This window comes from Trachemys scripta, chromosome 21 (genome assembly GCF_013100865.1).
Source record: "Trachemys scripta elegans isolate TJP31775 chromosome 21, CAS_Tse_1.0, whole genome shotgun sequence".
Taxonomy (NCBI): Eukaryota; Metazoa; Chordata; order Testudines; family Emydidae; genus Trachemys; species Trachemys scripta.
Window position 1 is genome coordinate 11,947,668 of NC_048318.1, and position 6,079 is coordinate 11,953,746.

Below are 6,079 nucleotides of genomic sequence, written 5' to 3' on the forward strand. Positions count from 1 at the left end.
CCCGCAGCCCCGAGCGCGCATCCCCGGCCGGCAGCGGGAGCCAGCCCCCCGCTTCGCCCCCTCTGCAGCCCCTAGACTCCCCCCACAGACACCCCCTCTCTCTGCCGGGGCTCCCCCAGCCAGGCACCCCCTCACCCCGAGCTCGCCCCAGCGGCTCCCGCGACAACCCTCCCCAAGAAGTTTCCAAACTTTGGCGGAAAGTTTGGCAGAGCGAAGAGAGCCCCCGGGTCTGGGAGCTCCCACCCTCCGCCTTCTCCACCCCCTGGAGCCCTCTCCTCTTACCCCTCTCCGCCCCTCTCCCTGGACTCTGGACAGCACATGGGCTGCGGCTCGCACTTTACACCTCCCAGTGCACCGGTGGAGTGGCTGGCTGGTGCCCACACGGGGTGCCGGGGGCTGGTGCCCAGATCCTTGGCAACCACGTCTCCTCCTCGTGCCCTTCTACCCCACCGTGTCCAGCCTGTCTTTTCTCTCTCCCCCCGCAGCCCTGCCCCAGCTCCCTCTGTCCCTTACTTGGGACTCTTTGATTCTGTTTTTCTCTTTTCATTCAATCTCCCCCCCCGTCACTTCCTTCACTAAACACAACCCACAAGAGACCTGGCTTAAAGAGACAGTGCACCTCCGCCTTTAAAGGGCCAGTGCAAGCCCACAGCTGCTCCCCAGCTGGGATCCCAAGTTGCTCATGCAGCCAAATTGGGACGGGGGGAGGTTGGAAGGGAAAGAGAATAAAGCAGCTTCGTGGAACAGTTCGTTCCTAATTACTATCTCCTCCAAACACCCCCACTCACCCTGTCATCTGGTTTCATGCTGGTGTCATGATGATTTACAATGACTGGGAAAATTTCCCCTCGTTCTCAAGTCAGGGTCCGTCCTGCAAGTTTCTTTTCTTTCCTGCAGCCAGAAATTGGTTCCCCCGTTAATTCTGAATTGAATACTATGGAGAAGCTGCAGTTAAAGACAAATCCAGCAGAGAAACCAAGGAAAAAAAAGTTATTTCTAAATGTGCAGTTGTAAATTGACAAAATTATTATGAGGTACTGAACACGCGAACCCTTACTGTAGACAAGGCGCCAAATTCAGAGGTCTGTGCTGATACAAATTTATATATTCTAGCCCCTGCAGTGTGCATCTTACACCAATATAGATTTTCTCTAGAGTCCCTTTCTTACGTTCACCCCCACTTACCAGAACGTATAACCCACAAGCCTGCATGTTGCTTTTGAATCTCCCATGGACTCATGCCCTGAATTGGTTACAGTGTAAGCCTCTAATTTGGCACTCAGTTACACTCAGTTTTTCAATCGATTCCAGATGGGCAGACGTTCGAGCCCATGCAGAGCCTCGTTGATTTCCTGGAGGATCTGACTGCAGGATCAGGGCCTAAACTCGCATGAACAACATTCCAAACAGAAGGCAGGGAGCTATAGCTAGAAATGGGAGAAGGTTTAAATCTCAGACCAGAACAAAACTCCAGAGTAAAGATCCTGTTTTGCCTTACTGTAGCCTCCTTGCAGTCAGTGAGACAAAGATAGCCCTCATAAAGGATGACAACCTACTACTGTTACCATTTACCCTGTTAGTTCAAGTGGTAGATGTCTGCAATGTGGATCTAATGGTCCAAACCTTGCTGACAACTAAAAGTGGGGGTCAGTAATGTTCCACGATGGAATTTCTGAAAAGGTAGCATGTGATCATGTAATGAAAGGGTGCATTATGATGCATATACACAAGGGAGCTGAATTAAGGGTGCACAGGCAACCTTAATTCTGGCATTTCCTAACTTTTGAACGCGTGACTTCCCAACCTTAATGTCCTAACATTAGATTTGTAAAAACATATAGGCCTTAAACTGCATTCCAGTAGCACATAGGAACCCCAATGAGGGATCGTGGCCCCATTGTGCTGGGTGCTGTACAAACACAAAAATAAAGTTTGGCCCTACCTTGAAGAGCTTAAATAGATGAGACAAACACAAATAGAGGCACAAGAAATGAACAATCTAGAAGCACAGAGCTTGTAAGTTACTGTTCCTCTCCCATTCTCAGGCTGCCACCGCTAATCTTTTGCCCAGTCCATGCTCCAAACAGTGCCCTTTTCCCCACAGGAAAACAGGAGTTTCTCTGATTTACACTGGTTTATGAGAGATCAGAATTTTTCGCTCTTTTAATCTCATCTTGAAGTAAGTGATCAGATTCCAGAAACCATTGGAGTCTGACGTTTATCCCATCCATCGATAGAAGGGATAGCAATCACTTCCCATTCACACACAGTAAGACACGGTGGTTTCCCACAGTGATCATAAAACCAAAGTCTTTTCAAAGACAAAAGTAATAAACTAGGCAACCGTCAGAGTGAGGCTCTTTGTGGTGACTGAGTTGCTTATTCTAGGAAAAGGTCCCTGTGAAGATTCCTGCTCTGTGGAGACAGTCACAAGGCTATCAAAGAGCTGGGTAGTGCAGAAAAGTTTTCTGCTGCCTACTTCAGAAGTCACAGCAAACTAAACCCACTTTGCTCCTGAGTGAGCGTGTCCAGGTGGGGATTTAATGCACTTGAATTTATATACATTAATTTCACACCTTAAATTGATTAATCTTAACTTTCCTGAGGCAAGGTAGACAAACCCTTTAACAGTCCTAGCCAGCCACTCTCATTTGCGTAACAGTCCGTATCTCTCATTATCATAAATGCAAGGAGTAGTTCACCGCAGCAACTAGAAAATGGGCTGGTCCTGTGTGAACGGGTTCTAGTGCTGCAGGGGGTTTGCCGGTCTCTGAAGACACATGCGGCCCCATGCCTCTCTTTCATGGCCCGGCTGTCACCTTTCATGCACCTGCTGTCCCTTGTCTTGACTGCTGTCAGCTTATTTGCCTCCAAAATGCTGGATCGCGCCACTCAAGGTTATGAGAAAATGCTACTTATGTCCAAGAAATGAATCTCCCAACATTTTAAGTCTATTATGTCCTTCATTTAGGGGTCTGGGTCTCCATTTTGGGTCTCAGCAGACAGTTAAATATCCATCTCTGAATCACTTCTTTCTTTTAGTGGCTGCATAGCTCTATGTATATTCTTTTTTCCCCATCAGTTAAATAAATAAACAAGAAGAAATAATAACACCTAGCTCTTCTATAGAGCTCTTCAGAGATTTCAAAGCACTTTACGAAGGAGGTCAGCATCATTATCCCCATTTTATGATGGGAAAGCTGAGGCACAGAGGGCATAAGTGACTTGCCCAAGGTTACCCAGCAAGTCCGTGGCAAAACTAAGAATAGAATCCAGGTCTCCGGAGTCCCAATCCAGAGTGCTACCCACTAGTCCAGCAGCATGAGCCATGTGGATTGGGACTTGCATGCAGCAGCAATACAGCAGCTAGGAAATCTAGGCTGTCTGGATGAAAGTCGCTCCCATGCAGAAAGCCAGCCTCAGGTCTATGCAACAATGAAGTCTCATTCAAAACAGAGCTGGAGAGTGCATAGTTCTCATGCTGGCCCTCTGCAGAAGGGTGAATTCCTTCCCTTACTAAGGAGGGACTAACTGGCATAGATCACACCTGTCCCCGGCTCTATAGTACACTTTCTCCAACTTCCAAACAGAATCTGAAATAGTGGCTGACCTTTGGAATTGGGTGTGAACAGAGGCGTCTGCCAATGCCACTGCCCTTCTTTACTTCTGCTCTCAGTCACGGTCACGCCCATGCAATCACACTGAGTGCAGGGGAACCATTGACCCAGGAATCTTGGCCTGGATCTCCAGGGAGGCTCCATTTTGAAGCCAGGCTTTAGGTTGTACCCAGGTTAGCAGGTTCATCACTACCCCGAACTGAAGTTAAAGAGCAATGAAAAGAGCCCAGTTCCATGTCACTAAACAACAACGGGGCGTTTTCCCTTCCGCCCGTCGTTCTGGAGAGCAGGGAAACAGCACATTTCAAGGCAAGGAGGTTATAACAAGGAGACACAGGGCACAAATAATACCAGCTTTTGCTTTATTCTTTAGATTTGATTTACTGGTCTTCACATGCTCAAATACATGCCAGTAACCTAGCCTTTGCTCTGAGGGAGAAAAGAACCTTAAGCGGCTGCATATGGCTGTTTCCTAGCACCTACCCTGTTTCCCCGAAAATAAGACATCCTCCGAAAATAAGGCCTACTTTACAGTTTTGCCTCTCGTTGTAATATAAGGCATCCCCCCGATAATAAGACCTCCCCGATAATAAGGCATCCACCGATAATAAGGCATTTTTCATTTCTGAAAAATAAGACATCCCCTGAAAATAAGACCTAGCGCATCTTTGGGAGCAAAAATTAATATAAGACACTGTCTTATTTTCGGGGAAACAGGGTATCAGCTAGTCACAGAGTCTACAAGGCTTAGGCCTAGATGGTCTGTACATGAACAGGAAGATGCGAAGACTGGGGGAGTGGACTGCAGACAATGGTGCTAGACTCATCCTAAGGAGAGGAGTGGGAAAAGAGCAGGGTCATGATCCCACTCGCCTTCATGCTGGCTAGCTGAGCTGGGCCACCATTGAGGGGTGTGACTGTATCATGTGCCCCTGGAGAGGGCACAGTGGGGGCTGCTCAGGCATGGACTTCCTCAGGGCTCTTGGGGGCACTGTGTCTGCTTCAGGTCTAATACCTTGGGAGCAGCCTCTGCTGTGCACCCCTTGCTCCTACGCCCCCCTCACCCAATGGAGGCAGCATCTAAAAGCCATTTAATCTCTGAGGTACAAGAGCTCGTCAGACACATGGGAGACATCCTATCATGCAGCATGCAATCCTTGTGCCCTGCCCTGATTGCTCATCCATTTAGCTGATATTTCTAACCACCCACTTCCTCCTCCTTCACTGGGCACCTTGCCCTTAGTTGACTAAGCACTTTCCCCTCCTGCTCTGGGCTCATCGGGCTTATTTCTCTTGCACCATTTGAGGAGAGTTCAGCGAGTGGCCACACAAGGACACTCGGACTTTGGGATCACTTTTTCCTCCGGAACTTTCCCTAAATAGCTGCATTGAGCTACAATAGATTTAGGACAGGAGGACACAGATGAGGGGAAGAGAACCCAAGATTCCACTTTGCTGGAGATTTGCCATGCCCGGTTCCTTCACTGAGCACGTGCTTTGGGTTGCTGAAAGCTGCTGGCTAGGCAGCCCTGGAGGCTCAAAGTCCTTGGTACATCCACAAAATGAAGGGGTGAGGAGGGAACTCTCTATAGAACCCAAGTAAAGGGCCCATTCTCATGGACATATGCCTGGGAGCAGAAGGCCACCAAATTCAGTCCATAAACTAATGACCTGGACCGGAGTTGAACCAGAGACTGGAAGGTGAAGAATTCTCTACTTTAGTAGTATGGCCCTGAGGCATCTACTCCATCATTCCCAATGCTTAATTTGAAATGAAAGAGGTGCTGGGGCTCAAGTTATTACTTTCATAACTGACATGGCAAGCACAGAGGTGCCGGGGCTGTGAACTGCCAAGCCTAGAGGTGCCAGGGCTTAGCCCTGGCACAAATTAAGCACTGCTCATCCCTTAGCATCCCACTTTACAAAGCTACCTGTATGGTCTATGTGTAAAAACAAAAACAAACCGTCTTATTCCACCAGACACTGGGGCCAGGTTCTGACCTCAGTTACACTGGTGTGACTCCAAACTTACACAAATGTGTGAGTGAGAACAGAATCCAGACCTTTCCATATTTCTGAGTCACATCTGCAGGTTTTACTGACAAATGTATCTGGTTCTTGTTACGATTAGCAGCACTGCGGAGCCGACAGAGCGATGGGAGGGCTAGCTGGCTTCTCTCTGACTTTGGGCCACATCAAGCGAAGTCCTAGTCATTACTGGTGATGGTGGCAGAGGTGACACGAACACAGCTTGATTTGCAGATCCCATGTAGAGTGTGCAGATCTGGCAGTCAGTTTAAATCCTGTTATGGAAGGAAGCAGAGTTCAAGTTACTTTTCATAGGGTTACCATATTTTGTGCCTCCAAATGGAGGACACTCCACGGGCCCCGGCCCCGCCCCCAGCCCCGCCCACGCCCATGCCCCAACTCCGCCCCCTCCCCAAAGTCTCCGCCCCCTCCCC